Source organism: Diprion similis, chromosome 10, assembly GCF_021155765.1.
Source record: "Diprion similis isolate iyDipSimi1 chromosome 10, iyDipSimi1.1, whole genome shotgun sequence".
In the NCBI taxonomy this organism is placed as follows: Eukaryota; Metazoa; Arthropoda; class Insecta; order Hymenoptera; family Diprionidae; genus Diprion; species Diprion similis.
The window spans coordinates 5,591,124-5,611,074 of record NC_060114.1 but is presented as its reverse complement, the minus strand read 5'-3'; the positions used below and the strand labels follow the sequence as shown (position 1 = coordinate 5,611,074).

At 32.9% G+C, this 19,951-nt stretch overlaps 1 protein-coding gene across 2 annotated transcripts in view; it reads right to left on the bottom strand.

Moving 5' to 3' along the window:
* LOC124411177 (sphingomyelin phosphodiesterase) overlaps positions 1-18,435 on the bottom strand; it is a 37,116-nt gene extending 18,681 nt beyond the window's left edge. The window contains exon 1 of one of the 2 annotated variants that reach the window (XM_046890128.1): positions 18,210-18,435. The gene's annotated coding sequence lies outside the window, so the exon portion shown is untranslated. The remainder of the gene's footprint in view (positions 1-18,209) is intronic. The other variant, XM_046890130.1, reaches the window with a different exon arrangement.
* Positions 18,436-19,951: the final 1,516 nt, after the last annotated feature.

Here is a 19,951-nt window from a genome sequence, read left to right as displayed (position 1 = left end):
CGGTTGGCATTGATTATTAATTCAATGATACGAAAATATCCAGCTTGTTTTCCTCGCAAAAATTTGTTTATTCAAGATCCTTCAAACTCGAATTTGAATTTGATTTTCAACATCACAGAACACAGAAAATGATACAGATGCAATTTAGTTTGAAGGAAATTTTCACTTCGGACAAGTTAAATTAAGTTTTCTTAACGAAATGTTAAAAACAACTTCGTTTATTTAAGTAAACATTTCTCTAGAGCAAAATATAAGCTTTCTACCAAGTTTATAAATTAGAAAACAAAAATTTAGTCACTTTTAAGCATTTTGTTTCTTTGGTGTATACTATATATAATATTACGAAATAAAATGGTCAACGGCTTAAAGGCCGAGCGGGAATTCTTGTGTCATATGTTTGTACAATTTCTAGATCATCGTGACCGTCACTATGTTGACATAAACTTTCTCATGTCATTTTTTCACTACTTGTATTCTATACCTATTTGCTTAGCCTTGTCGTTTCTGATTGATTCGTTAGGTACACCCTGGATGTTAAGATTCAAGAGTTGTTCGAGAACATGTATAATAAGGAAACATAGAAAGACATGAATTTGAAAATTTATATACATAATATTAACGTATTTTATTTATTTATTTTATTTCACGTATTACAAGCTTTATAATACGTTCTAATTTTTGAAAATCTTAATACGTAAAACGAAGAGAGAGAGAAAGAGAGAGAGAGAGAGAGAGAGAGAGAGAGAGAGAAAGAAATAGAAACGATCTGCAAATAGTAGAATAATTTATTAACGGGTTTTGCCATACATAAAATGCAGTATTTATAAATTCTTATCTTGTTTTCTTTACATTCTTTCTGTAATTTTGATGGCTATTTCGTTACACCTATCATCGATATTTTTTCCAAATTCTAGACGTTGGGTGCGTGGAATGAAGGATAAGACGTATGATATTCGAAAGATAAATTATAATAATTTATGCCTGACGGATAAATTTGCAAACGGCGTTGGGCTTCGCGATTGTACTTAATTCCCGGAGACCGATCGAAGGAGAATGCAAGAAGAATTGCGGGCAGAGAAACGTGGCTTTCGTGATCATCGCGTTTCGCGGATACATAATATGTATATATATATACATATACATATATATGCACGATGCCAGTACATATGCGTGTAGCATTAAGAAGGCCTGACCTGATTTGCGAAACTAACGCGCGAGTTACGTTATACTATATATAGTCTACACAGATTGTGGTAGTATACCTGAGACTCGGACCCATTCACTATTGTTTAATGTGTTCTTTGTTGTACGTTGATAGTAGATAGAGTTGATTGTTGTTAAGTTTCGATAGTATCAATAGCGTACCGTTTAACTCACTGAATCGTGCAGTTTCGTAATTTAGAATCAATCAAAGTCGGTGAAGTCACCTTGAAGTTGTGTGAATTGACAGCGTGGTGTCAGTATACATGGTGTGCCTAGGAGTGCAGCTTATTTCTCCAAAAATGTTTCTCTCTCGCGATGGACTGGACTTAAGTAAGACGTGTACCAACGGCACCAAAATACCCTAGATCGGTGATGAATAATTGTTGTGACGTTGAATCTGCGTGGGGAAAAAATGAGCGGGACTTTAAATAACTCACAGCACAAATATTCACGATGGCATTACCGAGCAGGTTAGCATTCGCCAGAAAAATAATTCCCTAACAATATAGGGATTTCTTTAGACAGTTGGTACACGTCTCATTAGAAGGCCTTGACCTCGAAGAAGGGGCGTGTCGTAGGAGTTATAGGCACACTATATATACTCACACCACGACTGGACTTAAGTAAGATGTGTACCAACGGCACCAAAATACCCTAGATCGGTGGTGAATAATTGTTGTGACGTTGAATCTGCGTGGGGAAAAAATTGAGCGGGACTTTAAGCAACTCAGACCACAACTATACGGAATGGCATTAGTAAGCAGGCTAGCATTCGCCAGAAAAATAATTCCCTAACAATATAGGGATTTCTTTAGACAGTTGGTATACATCTCATTTAAAAGCTTTAACCTCGAAGAAAGGATAATTCACGATGGTAGTAAATCTTATTGCTAGATATTTATGTTTACTTTACGTTGCTTGAAGTTATGACAATTCACGAGAAGTTACTGTTTAATTATCGCAATATCACGTCGAGTCACTTCAAAAGTAGCTTAAAGTCTTATAAATTGACTTCAACTTACTTGAAATCGTGTGACTTGACTTGAATTTACTTGAAGTCATGTGGATCGACTTTAATTCACGACAAGTTACTTCGAGTCTCGTAAAATGTAACAGGTAACTCCAGAAGTAACTATAATTCGTGTAAATGTACCTAAATTCTTCAAAAGTTACTTCAAATTTCGTGAAATCACTTTAAGTAACTTAAGAACTAACTCGAAATCATGTGAATTCACGATACATTACTTAAAATTTTGTATAATCATCTGAACTAACTTAAAAACTAACTCAAGAAGTAACTCAAAGTTTTTGAAGTTACTTCAAATCATTTGAAGACTTCTTATCTTACGCGAAGTAATTTTAATTAGTTATAAAATCACATAACTCGCGTGAATCCACTGAAAGTCACTCAAGTTTACTTCAATTATTATAAACTGCGTAAATATTCGCATGAGTTCAGTTGAATTGGTGAAAATTTATTGGTTTAACTTTTTGGCGAGAAGTTTACTTTTTATTTTTCGAATAAGCGTCTTCAGTAACTTGAAATCGTGAGATCATTGAATCCCAGGATATTTAATCCCTCAAGAAATGATTACGAACTCGAGATCAAATATCGATCTCTTACCGATCGATCCTTCTAGTAATGGTCATAGTTAATGGTTTCCTAGACATTCTGTATCATGTTTATGTCGAGCCACCTGGACTCGGTTAAGATACTGGCGAGTGATTTTTTTATTTGATCTTTGATACTCTTTGTTGATCGATGTAGAACGGATACAACGCATAAAGTAATAAGTGATCGATCATTCGATTCTTGAAAATTGGTGACTGTGATTACATACATAGCATTGCTGTGAGTTGCAACAAGTTGCAGCTGTGTCGAAAATTCTACATAATATATATACATATATATCCAAAACAAAGGTATTCAAGCCTGCTACAATCGTAAAACAAGTGACAGCAGGGAAAAAATAAAATTTTCTTTGATATCGATGAATATTTAGTTATTTCAAAGGCATCGTTGGACATTTATAACGAAATCAAATGTATTTTAGATTTCGATAGAAAAAAAAAATCCAATTTTTACTAAAATTGTTTCTTCATATTTTTAACTCACACCGACATGTTTTTATGTTCTTGGTTTCGTTTTTAACCATATTGGTGTTTTTTTTTCTTCGAAAAATGATTAATCCTAATTATGAAAAGCCATGAAAAGTTTAATAACAGAAAATGGAATGATACGTTCTTCACGATTTCCTTTAAGTTTTTATGCAATGCATCTTCCATTGATATTAGTAAAAACATGTGAAAAGCAATAATTCACACTTGCGTTTGTGCACACAGAATTTTTGATATCATATGGATAACTGTTAACCATATATTCATAATAATTTGATATAAAATCTGAATAAACATTTTGCATTTAAATTAGGATTGGTTAAAAACCGTCGACCAAATAATTATATGTTGACAAATTTAAAAAATCATCTGCTGTGGTCGATGTATAAAAAAATTTTGAACACCTATTGAATTATTTTTAAATCTATTTAAAGAATTTCGGTAGTCAAATTCATTCCTTAGTATTATTTTGAATCACGACGAATCAATTTAAATACACCATCACTGCCGAATTTCCAACAGGGTACCGTTTGCCAACGATTGCAACGATTGCTTTTCACTTTCGAATTTCGTCAGACGGTCACAAATTTCATCGAATCCCCATATTTTATGCCCAAGACTTACGTGACATTCATTTTATATACTCTTTTAGCGAATTGAGAATTTTACTGCAGTATAATGGAACCGCGATGCATATAATCTGATTAATAAAACATGCCTAAAAAGTTCTAAGGGATGATTTTTTTTCAAAACAGATTTTTTTTTTTTTTGTTTTCCCAAAAACCAATATTTCCACACAGAATTTTTAGAAATCATTTCTCAGATTTGCACAGAATATCCGGGGTTTTCGGAGAATAATTATCACTCGAAAATCCACAGAATTAAATGATTAAAAAAACAGTAGACAGATCTATAATTGAAACTTTAAAGGTCTTAAACCAATTCGATAAACTAAGCTATTCAATTTTCTGGAATGACGATTATTCCCAAAATTCTGAAAAGTGAGACTATACCGAGAGTAAAATTTTTCAGAAAATCAAGAAACCGAAAATAATGTTTCTAGGAAAAAATATCCACATAAAGAATATTAAAAATGAAGATTTTTTCCTACAATAGAAAGATAATTTTTGTATTCAGGTGATCGTTCGAAATATTTATGACTAATTCGACCACCGATTATATATTTATATATATATATCATCGAAACCAAATCCTCAAACAATAAAGTGCAAGTAAATGCGTACTCAAAATTCAGACAAGCTGCACAAAGGTATTAAAAAACGACGAAAACAAAGTACCGTTTCTCTGCCACCGAGTGAATAACTTTACATATCAACCAAGGCATAAAAAAAAAAAAAAAAGGGAAAACGCCACAAATTTTCACCCGGATCTGCGAGCTGCTAATTCTACGAAATTCTTTCTCTGTTGCTGTCTTTACGTTCATACCTATAATACCCATGAGTCTGCATAGCATTCACTCGCGGTCTGGAACAACGAACACGCTGCTTTGTAAGTATCGAGTTCTTGAATTTCTTTCTCTTCTGACGCCGAGGCTGTAATACATATATAGATATATGTATACAGATACCTATATCCCCTCCGCAGATTAGCTGCTGACCGTAATGAATATGAACGTATGTTTAAGGTTATGTAGCACTCCTACCTTTACCGACCGAGCAAAGTCTGCCTTTTTTTTCTTACATTAATCTAAGCTAACGAACGGAAAGGGTTCAAATTTCGACGGTGCATCGCTCTTGTGTATTGGAATTCAGGAAAGCGACTCATATTCTGAAAATCGTCAAAAAACAACTAAACTAAGTAAGTAACGCTCGGCTGTGCGCCCAGTTGATCGCTAGAGCGTCTTTTATTTACGCAATTATTGTAATCACTAGTTTTCATCTAGCGGCCTCAATATTGCATGAAAACAGTCTCACGATGGCTCATTTTACTCCTCATTCTTTTCGCTCTTGCGGAAAGTCTCTCGAATATGAACTTTTTGCCCCTGAAATACGAGAAATGTGAGAATAGTGACACGTGTCAAAAAACCACACACTGTTTTGACGATTTTCGGGATGTGAGTAACATTCCTCGATTTCGCCACAAAAGAGCTATATGCATCGTCGAAATTTCAACCCTTTCCGTTCGTTTGTTTATTTGACATCGGAAGAAAACGGATGAGTTCGCTCGGTCGGTAAAGGTAGGAGTACTACACGATCTTAATTATGCGGATGAATTGCAGGTATGAGTACAGAGTTATTGTTGTGTGGCTGTAAACGCACGACTCGCTATCGTTGAAAACTTGTATACCTGAAAGCTGAGGTTATCGACCTTCCCTTCCACGTGCGTTCAGTATCTCGTTTTTTTTCTGTCTTTTGTTATTTTTTTCTATATTCTACATGTCAGTGCTGTTGCTGCTTTGAAGCCTGTTGACGCAGTGCGGCTATCGATGAAAGTAGACGCAACTTTCTTCCAACACGGATTTATGTTACCTCGCCTATACACGTTGAAGTATGTATATATGTATAGTCCGTTCTCTGATTGGTGCAAAAAACGCGAGTTTTTGCGACCGTGAATGGGACTAGTCGAATAAACTCGAAAATCTGTGCAATTCTTTTCGGGGTATTCGGAACGCGATCGTGAATTTTAGGGTGACTGCATGAAAACAGAAAGATAAGAGAATAAGGTAAAGGAGGTTACAATATCGAATTTTCAGAGACGTTCAAGTCGGTTTTACAATAGTTTCAACAAATAGAAAATTAAAGTGTAGAAAATTGGTAGTTAGATGAGTCGAATGAAGGGAAAGTGATGAAATATGGAATCGCTAGAATGATTAAGGATATATCATCAAATTGTATGGATCGACACGGGTCGTTATAACACGATCGTTTTTCATGAATCAATACTTGGAATTGGTACCAATTTATCTGGAATTTGACAATATTCCGCTTTTTTAATAAAAATCAATTACTGTTTTGTGTTTCTAATCAGACTCACCTCCTGATTCAAAGTGAGTTCAAAAAAATTTTACAGATTTTTCAATCGATCAGAGTCAGACTTAAAAGATCAGAAGAGTCTTTGCTTGCAGATCCATTACCTGAAAGTATTGAACTTATTTTCAGTACGTTATCCTCGCGAGAGAGATGCGACATCTAGCGGCGGTTCAAGAATGATATTTCATACTTTCTCGTGGAAATTAGCAATTTTACCCAAAAGTCAGAGAATCTTAGAATTATTTTTAGAAATTGATAGTTCCATAAAAAATTTTGTGATAAACGATCTCTTTGTTTTTGAGTTTGATGGAAAATTATTGTTTTTAATTTAAATTTCTACACATGTGGTTAGTCTAGTAATTTTTAGTTATGATCAACTATTTAAACGGAGGAAACCAACGTAGTCATTGTGCTTTGAATTTATGTCACAAACATTATTGCACTAATTGTAAATATATTTTTGTTTGTGTCAGACCAATCTGAGTTTTATAAACAGTAAGTCACCGACCTTTGAGTTGTACGACAGATTATTTAATTCATCACGATACTGCTGTTTGTTCAAATGTTACAACGTGAACTGTATCATTATATCCGTCTAATTCATTAATTATACTGAATAGAATGAGGAATTCAACGGTAATTTGTAGTTGAATCTTATTTTTCGCAACCTCGGTTCAACAATCATTTTGTACAAATCGTCGCGCTGATGTTGTGCAAGACAACGAGATTGATTAGTCAACGTTGTAAACAGCCGAAGCAGATAGTTTTTTGACATTTTTTTTAGCATCTTCAAGAACTAAAGATTGTTTTTTATTTTTTTTTTATTTTTCAAAGGAAACTTTAGATTGACACGGAATCTATATTTTTTCTAAAACATCGAAATGTATTCATGGTGAATTAAATAACGAAAGGAAGCGGGTTAAAACAATTATGAAATTTTCAAATTTTGTATCTGAGAAATCCTGATTTTTTTTTTCGTAAACATATAATACGACTGATGTTTAGATAGAGGATGTATCAGTCTCTTCATTCCATTGCTTGGTAAAGAAATAAAATAAAAATGACAAAGAAACAAAATGTTCATTTTTAAATTCGACAATAGTTAACGATTTTTTAAACACCATTTTTTTTTCAATACACAACATGTCCGACAATTTCGAAAGATTTGAAAAATTATAGGAATTCACACGGAGAGAAATTTTTAATTTATCTGAAACACGTGAGCAAGATTTAAATAACAATTTCATCGCGTCTGTGGTTATCGCCACACGAATTATTGCTGTGTTTTAACAACAGATGTTTGTGAATTATTTTCTTTTGCGACATAATCAACAGGCCTCAAGTCAAGAAGTTGACCCGATTCTCCAAGCTTCAGTGCAAATATATCTTTTCCTGGTTTTAAACACTGATAAACCGAACCAACGAACAGATTTAATTTGTACAGATAAGCTTATAATACATATAACGCATGCTACGTATTGCGTAAGCTAATTTGTTTATAAAACAAATTTTTACGCACTTAAAGAGCAATTTTTTCCTTATTTCTTAAAACAAATGTATTTTGGCAGAAAATTTTCCGGCGAAATATTTTGTATAAATATTCATCAAAAACTTATCGGTTCTTTTATTGTTCACTTCAACCAAAAAAGCACCAAGCAAATTTATTTTTATATTCGTTTTGTTCCTATTTTGTTTATATAGGTTTGTTCACCTATTCATTCGCCTTACAGTTTTCTAAAACTACGCAGATTCCATTATCATACTCGTGTTTATTCACGTTTGTTTCATTCGTTTTCCCCTTTCTATCACTAACAATTTGAAAAATGCTGCGACATTTTTTTATACAATAAAAATAATATCCATAGCAAATTTTGTTTACACAAAAACTGTTTTGGATTAAAAAATGTATAAACACGTTCAAGTTTGAACTTTATGTGAGAAAAGAAGACCAATTTGTTTTCCATTCATTCGCCTGTCGATGGAAAATTTTTTTTGCAGTGAAAGAAATTTTTTTTTGCAGAAATTCGATGCAAAGAAGATGGGGCAGAAAAAAAAATTCAACCAAGTCAATCTAGCTTTGGATTTACACATATAAAACTGGCTGCGATCGATTTCATCTTGATGTAGAAACTTTCATCGAATGACATATACATACTATGAGCATATGTCTACCTATATATCATGTGAATGTCCATATATGTATACTATATAATATAAAACCGCGATTAAAACAAAAGAAGTTGAATCAACATGCGATTGCGGGTACAAAAATGTTGGATCGTTCTTTGGTGCGCGAGCAGCTGCTGTTGGAAAGAGAAAGAAAGAAAGAAAAAAGAAAGAGAGACTCAGCCTTGTATCGTCCGGAGTTTAACTGTTTAAGTGAGGAATGTGGCCTACATGACGGCATCATTTGACGGTCAAGGTTCTCACTTCAAGTTTGTGTATTATATATACATGAGGATGGGCCAAAAAATGACCATTTTTTTCGTCAATCAGAATGAAAATATCGTTCAAGATGACGAAAAAGAAATTCTGTAAAATTATGATTTCTTAATATTAATATTAAAAGGTGCTTATTTGCGATTTTCCATTTCTCGTTTAAATAACAGGAATTTTTTTTTATTTTTTTTTTATTTTGGGATTCTATTGCTCAACAACGGATTGCTGTATCGTAGAGAACGATACATATTTTCGTAGGAAATCGAACGATCTATAAAAAAGGTCTCCAACGATTTTTTCGTAAATCTACCGATTCAAAAGTTATTCAAGATGAAAATTTGGTTACGTCAAATTTCACGATTTTTTTCATTTTCATTGTGAAATAATGGTTGAAAAAAAAAAAAAAAACATATATAACGTTTCTTAAGGTTCGTGTTATCTTCCTTACTGAAACATCGAAATTTTTTCACAATTTTCGATTACTTAACAAGAAATAAGTTTTTAACGTAAACTACTGTACAAAATTTATATTTTTATCCACTTTTGAACCATTAGATTTACGAAAAAATCGAAAGAGACCTTTTTTGTAGGTCATTAAATTGTTGAATACGATAGGCCAATCCGTTGTTGAGTGTTAAAATACCAAAATAAAGAATTTCCTCTATTATTTAAAGGCGAAATGGAAAACCGCGAATAAGCAGCCACCCTTGATATTAATATTAGAAGCTCAAACTTTTACAGAATTTTTTTTTCGTCATCTTGAACGATATTTTCACGGTGACTAACGAAAAAAAAATAATCATCTTATTTGGCCCACCCTAGTGTACACGTATATGGTAATTTGTTTGCTTGAATTTGTTTGTTCGATAATAAATTGATTTTTTCGTCCATTGTACAGCCGATATTTATTATCAGGTGTATCGCGTTACTCTCTATTTCCCTTTATCTCGGCATTCGTTCATTGAGACGAGGAAAAACAATTAAAAAAAAAAAAAAACCGACGCGGATATGAATTTAAAAAAAATAAGTTGCATCTTCTGAACCAGAATTTTTTTTATACAGCTGACGGTATTCTGTGAAGCTTATACAAATAGAAGATAATATGATCTTCAGTGACTCTGATGTATATATAATATATACATGTATATATATATATATATATTGTTGGTCAATAGTATTATCATAATAATTAACCACAATCAGTCGCGCAACTTGAATTACGCACATCACACATCCGCAGTTAAATTAATTACGGAATGATATTCGCAGTCAGGATGACTTCTAGCTAACTTTTTTTCTTAGTCCGAATTCGAGTTTTTGTTTCGAACTGAAAACAAGTTAGCCGGAAGGGAAAGACATTGATGAATATTATTGTACGTAAAATATTCTCACAGAAAGATTTTGCAAACTTATTTTAATTTTTTCATATATTTGATTACTCTGTTTCCTGATTATCCTTTAATTGAAATTAGAATTATATTTGTTTGCAAAAATTTTCACACAACTTATTCCTCACATCCATTAGCATAAGATTGTTATTTATTTTTTGAAGTTTTTTATCCAGCATAGTTTTGATCGAAATATTCTTGAACGAAGCTACAAAATTTCGATCCAGTTTTTCAATGCAGGATCTCTTAATTTTCTACGAACAAATAATTTTTACACACGTTTATAGTAAATGTTTACAGAGTTTTTGTACTTAATTTTCATAACTTTTTTTCTTTCCACTTTTGATGTAAATTTCTCAAATATTTCTGAGTATTTTTAAAATCCATTCCATTTCCGTTGGTTACAATTTTAAATAATTCGGGTACTAAATTTGCTCTGATTTTTCGTAAAATTGAATTACGTATTTCTCTATATTTTTTTTTTTTCGTTACGAGTTTTCTACGGTATTTAAAAATTTTCTTTAAAATCTGATGATCCTAACTTTTCAACAAGTTGAAATAGAATTTCCGAAGCATTTTTATTCTCTCTTCTTTTTTCATCCTCAAGTTTTATGATCACGTTACGGATATCAATCGAAGAAAAAATACTACACGAATGATAAAGTATCTTGCGATTTTTAGTTACATCGCCATTTCCATTTCCAAAATTTATCTTATTATTTTTCGTCACTAGAGCCAAAATTTTTTTACTTTTTGTTACCAAAAATCTTTTCTCTCTTCAAGATTATATTCTCGTTATGACGTCTTCGAGTATAACTAAGCATGCACATGTATTCCGTGCACTTATATATACAACGAATAATTCTCAACCTACTTACGCCACGAAGGTGGCTCTCTCCTTGACGTCACCACTCTAAGTTCACTGCAGTCAGAAGCCAGGCATAGATTCAACCAGGAAGAGAACCTGCGGAGGCATGAGCGACACTCTTTCGTACCCAATGCCGTGTCATGCCGGACATGGATTAAATGATCCTTGCCAAGGTTGCCGGTGTTATTACAATTTCACTGCTCAATTAACCACCTCGAGTGTGGTGTGAGTGAGTATACACGCTCCTTTCTTCGAGGTCAAAGCCTTTAAGTGAGACGTATACCAACTATCTAAAGAAATCCCTATATTGTTAGGGAATTATTTTTCTGGCGAATGCTAGCCTCCTTACTAATACCATCCCGTATAGTTGTGGTCTGAGTTATTTAAAGTCCCGCTCATTTTTTCCCCACGCAGATTCAACGTCACAACAATTAATCACTACCGATCTAGGGTATTTTGGCGCCGTTGGTACACGTCTTACTCAAGTCCAGTCGAGGTGTGAGTATACATGGTGTGCCTAGAACTCCTACGACACGCCCCTTCTTCGAGGTCAAAGCCTTTAAATGAGACGTGTACCAACTGTCTAAAGAAATCCCTATATTGTTAGGGAATTATTTTTCTGGCGAACGCTAACCTGCTCGGTAATGCCATCGTGAATATTTGTGCTGTGAGTTATTTAAAGTCCCGCTCATTTTTTCCCCACGCAGATTCAACGTCACAACAATTAATCACTACCGATCTAGGGTATTTTGGCGCCGTTGGTACACGTCTTACTCAAGTCCAGTCGAGGTGTGAGTATACATGGTGTGCCTAGAACTCCTACGACACGCCCCTTCTTCGAGGTCAAAGCCTTTAAATGAGACGTGTACCAACTGTCTAAAGAAATCCCTATATTGTTAGGGAATTATTTTTCTGGCGAACGCTAACCTGCTCGGTAATGCCATCGTGAATATTTGTGCTGTGAGTTATTTAAAGTCCCGCTCATTTTTTCCCCACGCAGATTCAACGTCACAACAATTAATCACTACCGATCTAGGGTATTTTGACACCGTTGGTACACGTCTTACTCAAGTCCAGTCGAGGTGTGAGTATACATGGTGTGCCTAGAACTCCTACGACACGCCCCTTCTTCGAGGTCAAAGCCTTTAAATGAGACGTGTACCAACTGTCTAAAGAAATCCCTATATTGTTAGGGAATTATTTTTCTGGCGAACGCTAACCTGCTCGGTAATGCCATCGTGAATATTTGTGCTGTGAGTTATTTAAAGTCCCGCTCATTTTTTCCCCACGCAGATTCAACGTCACAACAATTAATCACCACCGATCTAGGGTATTTTGACACCGTTGGTATACATCTTACTTAAGTCCAGTCCAGCGAGAGAGAAAAACTTTTTTGGAGAAAGACGTTGCACTCCTTAGCACACCACGACCTAGTGTCACGCCGAAGTGAATTTGTGCTCACGGTGACTGACCTGACCTTACACTTGCTATAATTTCCGACGATCCATGTTCTCGGATCATGAAGGCCGACAACGTACTTGCAGAATTTGACCATTTTCTATTCCGAAATAAGTTCTAAGACAAAAAATATTTCTATCGACTATTTTCAAAAACGTTTTTTTGTATAGTTTGGAAAAACAAAAATTGTCGGACGAAAAGAGGAAGTTGAAAATTAATTCATAAGGAATATATGTGAAACATGTTTCAGTAGATGAGATTTTTTTCACAATATCAATGAAATGTGGAAGATGACAGGAAATTGGAAATTTTAGCAACGAAATATACTTGCAACATGTCGTAATTCGAGAGAACATTTTTCGATTTGAAAGCGAGGTCTTCGCTGAAAACAAAACATTTTTGTTTTCTCTTTTTGAGGAATCTTGTTGCAATACGCTGCACCAGAAGAAAATTCAATTTTGAAAGTAGTGTATAAACGAAACAAGGAAAACATTTTTTCGGGACATGTTACGATTAAAGGAATAGAGAAAAATGTTGCAACTCAGAAAAAACATGTTTTATTTCGGAACAACAGCACAGCTAGAACATTGAGAATTCGTGCCAAAAAATTTTATTTGCAACATGTTACAACCGACAAAGACATTTCGAACTATTTCAAGAAAAAGTGAAAATGACCATTTCCTAATCGAACTGACGAGAATACGAAAAAACTACCCGATCAAACCATCAAAACTGCGTGTAATTAGTAGTTCTATTATAAAATAGTTCGGTGACTTAAGAATTCGTTCTTATAATTCGACAATGTTGAGTTCGAAAATTGTTTTACCCGAAACCGGTCGTCAGAAAAATCTTGTATGGGATTTATTTTCCTTCGTTACAACTTTCCGGATAAACACACCTTTTATTCTAGTTCCGTGTCAATTCAAACCGGCTAGGCTGGCAATACTAGATCAAACCTAGCGTGCTAGATCTACAGGATATTCCACACAATGTGAACGGAAGTAAAAATTGAAGAGTGATACACGTGGCTGACTCATCGTCTGGGTCCAGCGGTAGCAAAAATAAAAGTCATGATTCTATCGGTTTCCCGCCATTTAAATAATCTGTACAGATATTTGAAATTTGTCATTTATTTTTCTCCGAGCATTGAAATGTAATTTTTTACAATATTCTTTGTCTCCATAATTTTTGTTCCCAGTTGAAAGGAGATACGCTACCATTTTTTCAAAATTTTTAAAAGCCCGATTTTTATTTTATTTCTGAACCGGTACTTCGTACAAATCATATAGATTGCTCAAAAATAGTCTGAATGTCGAAAAATTAACATCCCATGATTTCTTCTTAACAATGTATAAGAATTTATTAAAAATATATTCTCTTTACTTGACTTGGAAAAAAAAGAAAAAAAAGCCAAAACTGGTTTTACGATTATTTGTTACTACAAACAGTATTACACTATAAACTCGAAATTTCATCTGTATTTTCTTAATGTTATCAAAACGAAGCGGGTTAAAACAATTATGAAATTTTCGAATTTCTAACTGAGTAATTTTGATTTTTTTTTCCTTAAACGTATAATACTACTGATGTTTAGATAGAGGATGCATCAGTCTCTTCGGCACATTGCTTGGTATAGAAATAAAATAAAAATAACAAAGAAACAAAATGTTCATTTTTAAATTCGACAATATTTTACGATTTTTTAAACACAATTTTTTTTTCAAATACACAACGTGTCCGGCAATTTCGAAAGATTTAAAAAATTATAGGAATTCACACGAAGAGAAATTTTTAATTTATCTTAAACACGTGAGCAAGATATAAATAAAAATTTTATCGCGTCGGTGATTATCGTCACACGAATTATTGCTGTGTTTTAACAACAGATGTTTGTGAATTATTTTCTTTTGCGACATAATCAACAGGCCTCAAGTCAAGAAGTTGACCCGATTCTCCAAGCTTCAGTGCAAATATATCTTTTCCTGGTTTTAAACACTTATCAACCGAGCCAACGAACAGATTTAATTCGTACAGACAAGCTTATAATACATATAACGCATGCTACGTATTACGTAAGTTAATTTGTTTATAAAATAAATTTTTACGCACTTCAAGAGCAATTTTTTCCTGATTACGTAAAACAAATGTATTTTGAAGGAAAATTTTCCGGCAAAATATTAAGTATAAATATTTATCAAGAACTTATCAGTTTTTTATTGTTCACTTAAAAAAAATCAATTTTAAGAGAAATAAATTAATTAATAACTCATCACTAGTTGACCCCATCACAAAGATAAAATCCACCTGCAAATTAAATTCAAATTTGCCACTCAAGCTTCCTTATTCTTATAGTTATGTTTTATTTTACACTGTTTACAATGTGTTTAATGCAAGTGTAGCCCGTTTTGATTCGCTTTCATTCAATCTCGCCATTTTGACAATGAGTTTAACTAGCCTGCGCTCTACCGGAAGTGACGTAATATCCGGTCTTCCTACATGTTGTTTTGTGAAATTTTCGTAACAATGACTGACACCGTATACACGAGGTGCATTCATAGAGAATAGATCCATTTTTTCTTTTAATCGGTTCTGTAATTCCAAGTCTGAATTCCTTTCAAATTCTGTCAAATATTTCTCTCAAGTCATTATTCATCATTTTGCTAATATTTTAAATTTGATCTGTATTTTGTGATGATTTTTTATTATTTTGATACAAAATCTGGGCCATTCTTTATTAATTTCGATTATAATTTTTTACCATTTTCGAAACTGGAACAAACATTTCTATCTTCTTTACTAAAATCGTTTCAACGATTGTAGAAAATGTTATTTCAATTGTTCTTAATTCACATGAATCATCGATAAAAAATATTTGCAAACAAACTGCGAAGCCATCGAAAAATCCTTGTTCTCAATTCCTGGTGAATGTATCACGTAGAAAATTGTAGCCTTTCGCTGCCACCTACAGGAGTTGACATTTTTACGAATTCAAATTATTACTGCAACTTATTAACATTAAAAAAAAAAAAAAAAAAAAGAAACATGCTTGTCACTAAACTACTTAAATAATTCGTTTTTTTATTGGTAATAAAGATTATATTCTATTTTCAGAAACGCCGTAAGCCATTGCGTTCGCCAATAAGTAAGTAAGTAAGTAAGTAAGTAAGTAAGTAAATTCAAATTTCCGAGATTTCAATTCCTCGAAAATTTTCAAAGAGGCCTAGATTCTTCAGCTAATACAAATTCATCAAGAGACACATAAATAGATATAACGGAACTAGAATGAATACACTGGGATTCTAGGAAATAAATATCACTTCGTTTTACAGTTGGTAAGATGGCACAAAAACGTGAATCAGTCGCAGAATGTCGGTCGTGCGGTTGGACGTTTTAGTCGCAGAGTCATTAAGATATGATAATTTTTAACTTGAAAAATTTTGCTCACTCGAATTGTTAGAAAATTCTAGTGAAATTGGTATCGTTATCATTACAATAGTTTAAATAATGTTTGAAATGTATTAAAAAATTTAGCAGTAGGTACAAGTAACTATTTACCACTGAAGAGTAATTAAGGTTATAAATTCAGCCCATTTAATAGGATTTTGGTACACGTTGAACATAAAAATGAGATTCGCAACGATATTGAAGAAAAAAAAAAAACAAAACGAAATAAATCGAAGGTTCGAAAGGTGTAGCTGAAGCTAATCAAGAGTACTTATTATATATTTATTTAATAATTTATTTTCGTAAATAATTCAGAGATTGTTTGATTGTTTTTATTCAAAATCTGTAAGTCGGTTTGCATCGATTGAACCCAAGATGATCGGCGTTCGTTAGTTCTTCAGGTATCGTCAAATAAAAATATGGATCAAACTACTAGCCTCAAAACGAAAAATACAGTGAAAATCCAAATTGGTCAAGAAAAAGTTCAGTTGAAAAAAAAAAAATAAGCTTCGTTTTACAAATATGTCTACTAAATTTGTCATCATTTACCTTAAAATTCAAGCTCAATTTGAATAAAAAGAAAGAAACTTGGTAGTTTATTATTGATCCGTCAATATTAATCTGTAAAATATACAGTTAAAATTTTCAAAAAAATCGATTTCTTTTTTATTTTTTTACCTATATATTTCAGTACACAAATAGAAAATTTCTTGTCAATCAGGCAAATATTGAGAACTCGATGTAAGTTGGTAAAAAAAAAAAAAATTTCTACTGTAAGTAAAGTGCTTCTCAAACTTTAAACGCATTTTTCTCAAACCTGAGTTTTTAAAGTCGGTAAGCAAGATTTCTCGGAAACGGCTCAGCCGATCAGTCTCAAATTTTAACATAAGTTTTTTAAGTATATATTTTAGTAATTAATCGAAGGTTCTTACTCACCGATAAATGTTTTCTATTCTATAAGGAATTTAAGGCCTAAGTTATTGTCTAAAATCGATAATTTTTTTTTTGAGAAGTCGTCATTTTGTCAAAAATTATTATTCTGCTTATTCCTTCGATCAATTACAAGATAATACATTATATTAAGGAAATATTTTTGGTTTTTTTTATTTTATATCATGCTCATCGCAAGACGCCTTTTTTTATAGGTGCTTCCGAAGATCGGAAGAAATTATTTTTACAAATAAAAAATGTTAAAATACTGTTAAAGATTACCATAATATGTGTACAAATTTTCACTTTAATAAATTAAAAGATCTTATCAAGAAAAATTCTTGAAAAATCGATTCTTTCATATTACAATGAATTGTAATATCAACAGTCAACGATTATGTTAAATGAGACTGAAGATAGTAACGTTAAGGTAACGAAACATCGGGGAAAAGTCGATATTGTGCAATTTCCGAATGACTGATTGTGAAAGAGTTAACTTTTCAAAATAACCGTTGTTTTTGTTTGTTATGGTTTACTAAATTTCAGACATTCCTAAAGACGCGAAGTAACGATCGTTTCTAAACATGCATCATTACAATAACATTACCAACTTGACCCCCATTACGTCAAAGTGTATATTATTTATATATATATATTATCCTTGAAATATTGGGAAATGTCCTCATGACGTCAGAGCCCGGTTGTCGGCGCCATTTTATCACCACATAACCTAAGTTTTTAATTTTAATGAAGGCGAATCATAATTTTCGAGCTCGCATACGCGAGAAAAGACAATCAACGCTCAGTTTTCAGCCTGATTGCATTAGTTTTATTTTTTTCCACCAGATCACGCATCGCAAAGTGACAATCCCAATAGCTAGTGATTTACAGAGGCAGAGACATTATTACCCCTTAGACATAATAGCTACAGAGTCAGCAGTTGGTGCATGATTGCATAATTAATCGTTTTAATTATGAAACAGCCATTGCATTTGGTATTTTTTTTTTTGTTTTTCAGTTGCACGACTGGTTTTTCTTATTTTGTTTGCAAAAATTTTATAATTATTCAGTAACTTCTAGCATTTACCACCGGAAATAATTTGTTTCACCCGGTAATTTTAACCACTAATAATACTCGCGTAACCGCGGCTCATCAACAAGACGTGTAATGTCAACAAGCTTCTAATATCAACAAGGTGACAAGCTTTCCAATTCATCACGTACTTCAACACATTTCGGAACAGCTTGTATAACGCGAGATAACTATCGTAGCGATAACACATGTATTATTTCTTTGCGCTCTTTGTTTCCCATATTTTGCAACCATGTGTTATAAAATTACTATCTCTAATTATGGTGTATAGTCTGTACTCACCAATTATGAAACGATTCTGTTTATAGTGAACGGAACTTTGGCCCTCACAATTTTTTCACATATATTACGCCACGTAAGGTGTGTTTATATATGAACAATTGTATATTCTTGTAGATAAGAAATTTCGATAAAAAATAAACTTCACAAACACTGTTTCCTTTTTTCTAACTATCTTATTCAATTTTTTTAGTCTTCAATTTATTTTACGTTAATTTTTATGTTAGATTTTTCACTTCAACAACCGCAGGTGCACACAATTTCTAAGTATAAATCACAATACAAAATGCGCTCGAGAGAAAGTAAAAATCGATTCAATTACTTGTTTGAATTTCTTATTTTATTAAATTATTATGTATCGACCGATTGCGATTGTTTGCTTAAGCATTACGTTGGAAAAATGTGATTATTAAAGAATGTTGAACTTCTTACAAATCGTTAGTAGTAGAATTTATTTATTTATTTTTATTTTTTTCTTATCACGAACAGAATAATTTACCATAAGTATCTGTAGGAGAGGAGAAAAAAAAAAATAATAGTGAAAAAATTAATGAGCTCAATAATTATGATAAAGAACGTTTTGTTTACTAAAATCCTTTTGTCTGATGCGATAAGATGCGCGCGCCGAGAGGTGAGAGCGAGTCGCGATGTTCTCTTGTCTTTGAATCCGACTGCCCACGTGGACGGCTCAGAGCGCACTGACGATGATAAATTCTTAAAGGTACCAAGCTTGCCGCTTCCATCCCACACGCGCTTGAGTTACTCGAGCTTCGTTGTGCTTCCCGGTTCAATTTCTCCGGCTCGTTTCAATTCATTGGGTTTGATTATATTTTTCACACGGTTGGCGAGTAGCGCGCATTTTTAACGAAATTTTTTTCGAGTTCGATGCTGATTATATTGACGCTTCTAACATTCTTGAAAAGTGTGAATAGAAAAGTCGTTTTTTTTTAATCGATAAAGTCAGTTCAATTTGTAAATAAATTAGCAGACAATTCAGTAGTAAAATATACAGTTACAAAATTTTTGGAACTATTTGTTTAAAGTACAATCGGGTGTTAGATAAAATTATAATGTAACAATTTTAACTCAAATTTATTTCACTTTCGAGTGTCACCTACGAGATCGGCTTCGAATTCGATATTTAAATAATTCGGTAGAAATTACAGCTCGTGGAAAATAAAAAATATGTCTAAACGAATTAATTATCTATGCATTGATGTAAATATATTAGCCAGATTCAAGCAAACTTTTTCTTTAAACGAAATACTCGTTATTTTGAATCTAGATAATGAAGCTTGTTGTTCAAAAAAAGAATTCTTCATTGTCAGCTCTTTGCTGTTTGTATTGAATAAATTGAGCGACAGAAAGATTGTCCACAACGAGATGGAGATACGAATCAAAACAATTCAAAGTATGTAGAGGTCAGATTGTATGTAAAGGTAGTTGATGTTTATCTTTCCGTTCGCACTGTTGTTTTTTGATACACGGTTCCCACTTTGGAAACCGAGGTGCTGTTCGGACGTTATTTTACAGGGAATTCCCCGTCAAAAGATTTCGAATAAATTATTGAAACAGAATAATTCATGTATTTTATACTCCAATAGATTTTGCAGCGAAATCTTTTCCTGATTTTTTTGAAAAAATTCTTGAAGTTACAATGATCCGCTTAGCACTGAAGTGTGTAGGTTGGGACGGTTAAGTTTAAGAATTTTGCTTGGCTCGAATAACTTGTTACCGAGTC